Source organism: Delphinapterus leucas, chromosome 17, assembly GCF_059928025.1.
Source record: "Delphinapterus leucas isolate spDelLeu-1000000601 "Yukka" chromosome 17, BTC_Dleu_Yukka2, whole genome shotgun sequence".
NCBI classification, from domain to species: Eukaryota; Metazoa; Chordata; class Mammalia; order Artiodactyla; family Monodontidae; genus Delphinapterus; species Delphinapterus leucas.
Window position 1 is genome coordinate 78884522 of NC_143145.1, and position 10291 is coordinate 78894812.

General features: G+C 39.2%; 1 protein-coding gene across 1 annotated transcript in view; it reads left to right on the forward strand.

The window, feature by feature from the left end:
* Positions 1 to 5485, forward strand: part of CA8 (carbonic anhydrase 8 (inactive)) — a 266760-nt gene extending 261275 nt beyond the window's left edge. The window contains exon 15 of the mRNA XM_089899127.1: positions 99 to 5485. The gene's annotated coding sequence lies outside the window, so the exon portion shown is untranslated. The remainder of the gene's footprint in view (positions 1 to 98) is intronic.
* Positions 5486 to 10291: the final 4806 nt, after the last annotated feature.

Consider the following 10291-nt stretch of genomic DNA (forward strand, 5'->3'; position numbering starts at 1 on the left):
TCTGCTTTCTAGGATGCTACAAGGAAGTTGTGTAAGGCATGTTGGGGGGACTTGTGAATTAGTCTGCATTCTAACCTGGATGTTCCATATTGTGGCAGGAGTGGTGCTGTGCCGTTCTGGACGCAGCCCTTTGAAGGTCTAGAAACTCCTGCTTCTGTGCTTCGGGACCCCAGCTGCCATGCTGTAAGGAAGCTCAGGCTATCCTGCTGGAGAGAGAGGCCACTTGAAGAGGCCGTGGAGGGACAGACACCGTGTGGAGGAGGCCCCAGACTTCTTGGACCTTCCGGTCCATGTCCAATGCCAGGCTGCATCACACGGAACAGAAGAAACACAGGCCACCTGCAGAATCTAGATCAGTCACCATTAATCGTTTTAAGATGCTAAGTTTTGGGGAGGTTTGTTACTCAGCAATTGATAACTGAAACACTCAATTAGTCTGCATGTTCTTCATTAAGAGACTATGAAATGGTAAGAAACAATGTAGAATTTTATGAGGACAGGCTTTCTCTCCTATCTCTAATGTTATCTTCATTCCACTTGCATGTCAGATTTTATTCTGCTTCTAACAGGCTTATTCCCATATCTGTGCTTATTTTTGATAAATCCCCAATTTTCAGTCTAGAGTGATTTTGTTTCATGTCTGCCTGAGTTAGTGTGATCTTTGGGGGAAAATTTCTACTCGGAGAGCCTAAGAACAATTACATTGCTTGTGGATTCTAGTCATGCAATGTTTTAAGAGGTATATTCATAGCAGTGCCTTCACAATATTTATTGGGAATAAAATTGGTAAGATCCAATGATGATCTCTTTAAAACAGTTACTTGGTAAAATCTGCGGGTCTGGGGGGCCAACATGATGGCAGAATAATTGCTAAGTCACTGTCAAGGCGTTGCTGTATTTAATGTCTGCAATTTTGCACAAGCCAAGCGGAACTAATCAAAATATTGAAGGTAGGTTCTTGCTGCTGATAACTCCCCCAACACGTACCAGGAGAACTGTTTACAAGGCCAAAAATATGAGTTTATATATCGTGAGTGAATTGGATTTTTAAAATAAGAAACCATGGTTGAAATGAAGCAATCATTTGTTCTAAAGAGAACTACTAGTGATGTTTTCAGCGATTAAGTTCTTATTGTGCCTGTCGCTGGTGCATCTGGGGTAACACAGGCATAGGCTTAAGCAGCCCCATCATTTTTTTTTAACCCATTTTGGACACATTTACCTGTTTTTCACGACAGAGTCTCTCTGTGTATATTTCAGAGCCTCTGTGTGAGGTGTGGTTGGCTTCCTCTGCCAGCCCCTCCCTGTGTGTGCCCCGCCCAACCAGGACTAACCCCATCCCGTGGGTGGAGACTGGGAGAGGTAACCTCACGGATTCTTCCTTGCCTGTTACCCTCTTGTTGACCTTTCTCCCAGAGGCTCAGTGCTTGCCAGCCTCACCCTTGATCCTAAAGGCTTGCAATCAGATCCTCCCTCTTAGTCTGTCCTTTCTTCCAGTTCGCCCTTCCACCGGAATTCAACTGTCCTGTCTTCTTTCCTTTATAGAACGTCATGTTCAGATGGTGGGCAGTCCTTGGAACTAAGAACCTGATACAAGATCACGTGTTAACCCAAATGAGGGTCCATAAGGATGGAATTTTTAGGCCACAGGAAAAAATATTTTGAGACAAAAGGCTACTTTTATTCGCCTAAATGAACACCAAACTCTTGGTGGCTCATACAGTAGAGCTAGCACAGTTTATGGACAGACTGACCCGGGCCCGTGGGAGTTTCATCAGCTCTGAGTCTCTTGAACACAGCAGTGATCCCAGAGGTAAGACAAAAAGCTGAGCAACAGTGAGAAAATCTGTCAAAATCACCTTGTTCGTTTTTTTGTATCAGACAGAGAATCACCTTCAGAACCAGGGATGTAGGTTCAGGTACGTAATTATGGAGTAGGGGAGCAGCTGTCAGGCCAAAGTAAGAGCAGAGCCAAGGAGATGGGAGACCAGGGAGACAGAAGAGGCAGGGCAGCCGGGCAGCTTGTACGTTTGCAGGCTCGACGGCTGCACAGTGATATTCATACGGTAGGGTCAGGCTCAGGCATATTAATAGCGATTACCCCACATCCTCAGAAAAGATGAGCTTGTATTCAAGGCGCTTTGTTTAAAAAGGCAACAAAGTGTAATGCATTTTTAAAAAGGCCTAATTGTATGTGGTTCACACACAAAAATTTTGCTGCTACAAGAGGTAAAAGTCGAGTTATTTGGGAAAGTTAGTTATTTAGAACAGATCACTCCCTAAACATGCTAGGCGCGCGTGGGCACCTGCACCACCCGACATGCACACATCGATCTAGATTCAAACGCGGAAATGCAGTTGCCGGATATTGAGCATTTCATTTGGATCAGCTCCATTTATCTTCCCATTGATCTTGGGGATGATACTACTTTGACTTCCGATTCACATAGTTTCTAGTCATTCTCTGTCACTTCCTGCTGCCCCCTGTTTGTGCTGTGGGATTCCCCTTACCCTGTCTTTCCTATTCCAGTCCTACCTGAAGGCCACCTGGCTGCGTCCTCTGCAACATGAAAAGCACCATTAGCTCATGCCACTATGGTTTGAGTCTATGGGAAAAGATGGGCCCTAGCCCGGGGGGCGTCACCAGCCAGGGGGCCTGGATAAGGCAGGGTGGGAGGAGCTGGCAGCAGAGAGATGCAGAGGAGAAAGCCAGAGAGAGTGGGAGCTAAAGACACTAGGTTAAGGCTTTAAGCAGCTTAAACCAACATTGGTATATTTATTTTATGGCTTTATTTTCCCTCTTCAGAAATAATTAGCCTTCAGCTTCATTAACATTGTGTAAGTTAAAGGTTGAATTAAGAGGTTAGAAGGTGGTTAAGAAATCTTACGTTCACACACTGTTACATTTTTCAACTCTTGGTATGGGTGTGCACATTTAATAATGAACTGTTGGGAAAATCGTTATGATAATCTTAAATAAGAGAGTCATTATACAGAAATTATTGTGTATTTTTCTACAAATAGTCATCTTGATTTGAAATAGGCTTATCAGCTGAATTTAGTGGTATATTTGTTCTTTGTATTCCATCTCTGAGGCACTTAGAGAAGAAAAATCACATATTTTAATAGAGCCTGAATCTTTGGAAAATGTTGCCCATCACATCCCATGGGCCTGGGGGAAGGGAGCTGGACAGTCTGGGCTGTGAGCCCTCTACCCTCAGATGTATTCACCAGTCCTTTCTGAGCACTGCCAGCTCAGGCTCGGTTTAGAATCCATCAATTTCTTATCCCCATGAAAAGGCAATTTTGTCTAAAACCTTGGAGTCTGTAGACTTCAAAGTTGAAAGAAAAGTCACACCAAAGGCTGAATTTTCTTAAACCCCAAGTTGCACAACAAACTAGGTCTAGAAAAAGACTATGCTATTCTTTATGAAATGTATTATTTTGCATCCAAATAAAGGATAAATTGGATTTTGAGTTTCTTAAGTTAACAGGTATTATTTATTATGTTAAAACATTACAGCTACTAACGTCATCATCCATGAAAGAAAATGTGAAATTGATTTCCAATATGTGCATGGATGTCCTCCCTAATCCTTGCACCGTGGCTGGTAGTTAGAGATGTGAGATTTTTATACTCATATATTCTTGGTTGGAGCAATTGTACTTATGATCACACCCTCTTAGATGGTGGGGTGACTTTGCTCTGAAGGGAAAATAAAACTATGCCTAGTCACCAGTCACAAGTAATAAGCCTTGCTTTGAGATTATGGGAACTTCAATTAACAGAGACCCTTTTAAAGGAATCTTGGCAGGAGAAATGTGATACTTGTAGGATATCTAGGTTGGCTTCAATCCTGTTTACTCAACACATTTGTCTTAAACTATTGTCTTTTGTTAAATTTTGTCTTGTTTGTTTAGCATTTTACTTCACATTCAACCATTTTCGTACATTATAGTTTGCTCTGTCTTTATTATTTTCTGCATCTTACTGGCTTTTAACCTTTATCATGTTAGCACATACTATTGTTTTAATAGTTTTAGACTTTTGCTCATTTTCAGTTTTAATTTTTACTGATTACATACAGTTTCTCTGAGCTTTCTATCTGTTTTAGTTAGGATTTTATGTTCAAGGACAGAAAACAGGAAATCTCACATAACTGTGGCTGAAAGAAGATAGATGCTTACTTAACTTCTCCCTCTGCATAAAAGATGTCCACAGACAGCACTTGAAGGCTGGCAGGGTAACCATTGCTATCAATGACCAGGGTCCAGACTTTCTGATGCAGGTCCTAATGTGTGTTTTCCACATTCCTGGTCAACTCATGGTCCAGGATGGCAGCTGCAGCTCCAGCCTGGAAAAGGAATAAGATGAGAAGATTGAAAAGGGGCTCTCCCAGCAGCTTAAATATTTCAAGCAGCCCTCCGGAAGTCCTATCCAGCTCTGGTGCTTACACATCTTGATCAGAACATGACTGCTTGGTTGCACCTGGCTGCCAGGTGGACTGGTGAGTATAGTCTTACCTTCTGGATGGACAATGTGCCCAGTGAAAATTAGGGCTCTGTGTCTAAGTGGTAAAAGGAGAAGGGATGCTGGTCCTGGCAGCTAACCGTGTCTGCCATTTATTTTCTTATTTGACGCTACTTATTTTTAAATCTATTAATCTTTTTTTTACATGTATAAGTACTTTAAATTTTTAATTAAAAAATTTTAATTGAAGTATAGTTGATTTACAATGTTGTGTTAATTTCAGGTATACAGCAAACTGATTCAGTTATACATATATATATTCTTTTTCACATTCTTTTCCATTATAGTTTATTACAAGATATTGAATATAGGTCCCTGTGCTATACAGTAGGACCTTGTTGTTTATCTTTTTTTTTTTTTTTTCGGTACGCGGGCCTCTCACTGCTGTGGCCTCTCCCGTTGCGGAGCACAGGCTCCGGATGCGCAGGCTCAGCGGCCATGGCTCACCGGCCCAGCCGCTCCGCGGCATGTGGGATCTTCCCGGACCGGGACACGAACCCGTGTCCCCTGCATCGGCAGGCGGACTCTCAACCACTGCGTCACCAGGGAAGCCCTGTTTATCTATTTTATACTCATTTGCTTGCATCGGCCAGTCCCAAACTCCTAATTTCTCGCTAGTCCCAAGCCCCCTCCAACTTTCTCCTTTAGTAACCATAAGCTTGTTTTCTATGTCTTTAAGCACTTTAAATTTGGTTTCACTATTTGAAAAATATTGTATTATTTTAAAGAACTATCCGTTTATTATATTCTACTTTAAATGTATTAGTTTTTAACCCCTTTATTCCTATTTGCAGTACTTTATTTCTTCTAATTTTTTTTTTTACATCTTTATTGGAGTATAATTGCTTTACAATGGTGTGTTAGTTTCTGCTTTATAACAAAGCGAATCAGTTATACATATACATATTTTCCCATATCTCTTCCCTCTTGTGTCTCCCTTCTTCCCACCCTCCCTATCCCACCCCTCCAGGCGGTCACAAAGCACCGAGCTGATCTCTCTGTGCTATGTGGCTGCTTCCCACTAGCTATCTACCTTACGTTTGGTAGTGTATATATGTCCATGCCTCTCTCGTGCTTTGTCACAGCTTACCCTTCCCCCTCCCCATATCCTCAAGTCCATTCTCTAGAAGGTCTGTGTCTTTATACCTGTCTTAACCCTAGGTTCTTCATGACATTTTTTTCCCCTTAAATTCCATATATATGTGTTACCATACGGTATTTGTCTTTCTCTTTCTGACTTACTTCACTCTGTATGACAGACTCTAGGTCTATCCACCTTATTACAAATAGCTCAATTTCATTTCTTTTTATGGCTGAGTAATATTCCATTGTATATATGTGCCACATCTTCTTTATCCATTCATCCGATGATGGACACTTAGGTTGTTTCCATCTCCGGGCTATTTTAAATACAGCTGCAACGAACATTTTGGTACATGACTCTTTTTGAATTATGGTTTTCTCAGGGTATATGCCCAGTAGTGGGATTGCTGGGTCATATGGTAGTTCTATTTGTAGTTTTTTAAGGAACCTCCATACTGTTCTCCACAGTGGCTGTATCAATTTACATTCCCACCAACAGTGCAAGAGGGTTCCCTTTTCTCCACACCCTCTCCAGCATTTATTGTTTCTAGATATTTTTATGATGGCCATTCTGACTGGTGTGAGATGGTATCTCATTGTAGTTTTGATTTGCATTTCTCTAATGATTAATGATGTTGAGCATTCTTTCATGTGTTTGTTGGCAGTCTGTATATCTTCTTTGGAGAAATGTCTATTTAGGTCTTCTGCCCAATTTTGGATTGGGTTATTTGTTTTTTTGTTATTGAGCTGCATGAGCTGCTTATAAATTTTGGAGATTAATCCTTTGTCAGTTGCTTCATTTGCAAATATTTTCTCCCATTCTGAGGGTTGTCTTTTGGTCTTGTTTATGGTTTCCTTTGCTGTGCAAAAGCTTTGAAGTTTCACTAGGTCCTATTTGTTTATTTTTGCTTTTATTTCCATTTCTCTAGGAGGTGGGTCAAAAAGGATCTTGCTGTGATTTATGTCATAGAGTGTTCTGCCTATGTTTTCCTCTAAGAGTTTGATAGTTTCTGGCCTTACATTTAGGTCTTTAATCCATTTTGAGCTTATTTTTGTGTATGGTGTTAGGGAGTGATCTAATCTCATACTTTTATATGTACCTGTCCAGTTTTCCCAGCACCACTTATTGAAGAGGCTGTCCTTTCTCCACTGTATATTCCTGCCTCCTTTATCAAAGATAAGGTGACCATAGGCACGTGCATTTATCTCTGGGCTTTTTATCTTGCTCCATTGATCTATGTTTCTGTTTTTTGTGCCAGTACCATATCGTCTTGATTACTATAGCTTTGTAGTATAGTCGGAAGTCAGGGAGCCTGATTCCTCCAGCTCTGTTTTTCGTTCTCAAGATTGCTTTGGCTATTCGGGGTCTTTTGTGTTTCCATACAAATTGCGCAATTTTTTGTTGTAGTTCTGTGAAAAATGCCAGTGGTAGTTTGATAGGGATTGCATTGAATCTGTAGATTGCTTTGGGTAGTAGATTCATTTTCACAATGTTGATTCTTCCAATCCAAGAACATGGTATATCTCTCCATCTATTTGTATCATCTTTAATTTCTTTCATCAGTGTCTTATAATTTTCTGCATACAGGTCTTTTGTCTCCTTAGGTAGGTTTATTCCTGGATATTTTATTCTTTTTGCTGCAGTGGTAAATGGGAGTGTTTTCTTGATTTTACTTTCAGATTTTTCATCATTAGTGTATAGGAATGCAAGAGATTTCTGTGCATTAATTTTGTATTCTGCTACTTTACCAAATTCATTGATAAGCTCTACTAGTTTTCTGGTAGCATCTTTAGGATTCTCTATGTATAGTATCATGTCATCTGCAAACAGTGACAGCTTTACTTCTTCTTTTCCGATTTGGATTCCTTTTATTTCCTTTTCTTCTCTGATTGCTGTGGCTAAAACTTCCAAAACTATGTTGAATAAGAGTGGTGAGAGTGGGCAACCTTGTCTTGTTCCTGATCTTAGTGGAAATGGTTTCAGTTTTACACCATTGAGGACGATGTTGGCTGTGGGTTTGTCATATATGGCCTTTATTATGTTGAGGAAAGCTCCCTCTATGCCTACTTTCTGCAGGGTTTTTTTTTTTTATCATAAATGGGTGTTGAATTTTGTCAAAAGCTTTCTCTGCATCAATTGAGATGATCATATGGTTTTTCTCCTTCAATTTGTTAATATGGTGTATCACATTGATTGATTTGTGTATAATGAAGAATCCTTGCATTCCTGGGATAAACCCCACTTGATCATGGTGTATGATCCTTTTAATGTGCTGTTGGATTCTGTTTGCGAGTATTTTATTGAGGATTTTTGCATCTATGTTCATCAGTAATATTGGCCTGTAGTTTTCTTTCTTTGTGACATCTTTGTCTGGTTTTGGTATCAGGGTGATGGTGGCCTCATAGAATGAGTTTGGGAGTGTTCCTCCCTCTGCTATATATTGGAAGAGCTTGAGAAGGATAGGTATTAGCTCTTCTCTAAATGTTTGATAGAATTTGCCTGTGAAGCCATCTGGTCCTGGGCTTTTGTTTTTTGGAAGATTTTTAATCACCATTTCAATTTCAGTGCTTGTGATTGGTCTGTTCATTTTTTCTATTTCTTCCTGATTCAGTCTTGGCAGGTTGTGCATTTCTAAGAATTTTTCCATTTCTTCCAGGTTGTCCATTTTATTGGCATAGAGTTGCTTGTAGTAATCTCTCATGATCTTTTGTATTTCTGCAGTGTCAGTTGTTACTTCTCCTTTTTCATTTCTAATTCTATTGATTTGAGTCTTCTCCCTTTTTTTCTTGATGAGTCTGGCTAATGGTTTATCAATTTTGTTTATCTTCTCAAAGAACCAGCTTTTAGTTTTATTGATCTTTGCTATCGTTTCCTTCATTTCTTTTTCATTTATTTCTGATCTGATTTTTATGATTTCTTTTCTTCTGCTAACTTATGGGTTTTTTTGTTTTTCTTTCTCTAATTGCTATAGGTGCAAGATTAGGTTGTTTATTTGAGGTGTTTCTTGTTTCTTAAGGTAGGATTGTATTGCTATAAACTTCCCTCTTAGAACTGCTTTTGCTGCATCCCATAGATTTTGGGTCGTCGTGTCTCCATTGTCATTTGTTTCTAGTTGTTTTTTTATTTCCTCTTTGATTTCTTCAGTGATCACTTCGTTATTAAGTAGTGTATTGTTTAGCCTCCATGTGTTTGTATTTTTTACAGATACTTTCCTGTAATTGATATCTAGTCTTATAGCGTTGTGGTCGGAAAAGACACTTGAAACAAGTTCAATTTTCTTAAATTTACCAAGGCTTGATTTGTGACCCAAGATATGATCTATCCTGGAGAATGTTCCATGAGCACTTGCGAAAAATGTGTATTCTGTTGTTTTTGGATGGAATGTCCTATAAATATCAATTAAGTCCATCTTTTTTAATGTATCATTTAAAACTTGTGTTTCCTTATTTATTTTCATTTTGGATGATCTGTCCATTGGTGAAAGTGGGGTGTTAAAGCCCCCTACTATGAATGTGTTACTGTTGATTTCCCCTTTTATGGCTGTTAGTATTTGCCTTATGTATTGAGGTGCTCCTACGTCGGGTGCATAAATATTTACAATTGTTATATCTTCTTGGAGCGATCCCTTGATCATTATGTAGTGTCCTTCTTTGTCTCTTCTAATAGTCTTTCTTTTAAAGTCTATTTTGTCTGATATGAGAATTGCTACTCCAGCTTTCTTTTGGTTTCCATTTGCATGAAATATCTTTTTCCATCCCCTTACTTTCAGTCTGTATGTGTCTCTAGGTCTGAAGTGGGTCTCTTGTAGACAGCAAATATATGGGACTTGTTTTTGTATCCATTCAGCCAATCTGTGTCTTTTGGTGGGAGCATTTAGTCCATTTACATTTAAGGTAATTATCGATATGTATGTTCCTATTCCCATTTTCTTGTTTTGGGTTCGTTATTGTAGGTCTTTTCCTTCTCTTGTGTTTCTTGTCTAGAGAAGTTCCTTTAGCAGTTGTTGTAAAGCTGGTTTGGTGGTGCTGAACTCTCTCAGCTTTTGCTTGTCTGTAAAGGTTTTAATTTCTCCATCAAATCTGAATGAGATCCTTGCTGGGTAGAGTAATCTTGGTTGCAGGTTTTCCTCCTTCATCACTTTAAATATGTCCTGCCAGTCCCTTCTGGCTTTCAAAGTTTCTGCTGAAAGAACAGCTGTTAACCTTATGGGGATTCCCTTGTGTATTATTTGTTGTTTTTCCCTTGCTGCTTTTAATATGTTTTCTTTGTATTTAATTTTTGACAGTTTGATTAATATGTGTCTTGGCGTATTTCTCCTTGGATTTATCATGTATGGGACTCTCTGTGCTTCCTGGACTTGAGTAACTATTTCCTTTCCCATATTAGGGAAGTTTTCAACTATAATCTCTTCAAATATTTTCTCAGTCCCTTTCTTTTTCTCTTCTTCTTCTGGAACCCCTATAATTCGAATTGGTCATTTAATGTTGTCCCAGAGGTCTCTGAGACTGTCCTCAGTTCTTTTCATTCTTTTTTCTTTATTCTGCTCTGCAGTAGTTATTTCCACTATTTTATCTTCCAGGTCATTTATCCGTTCTTCTGTCTCAGTTATTTTGCTATTGATCCCATCTAGAGTATTTTTAATTTCATTTATTGTGTTGTTCATCATTGTTTCCTCT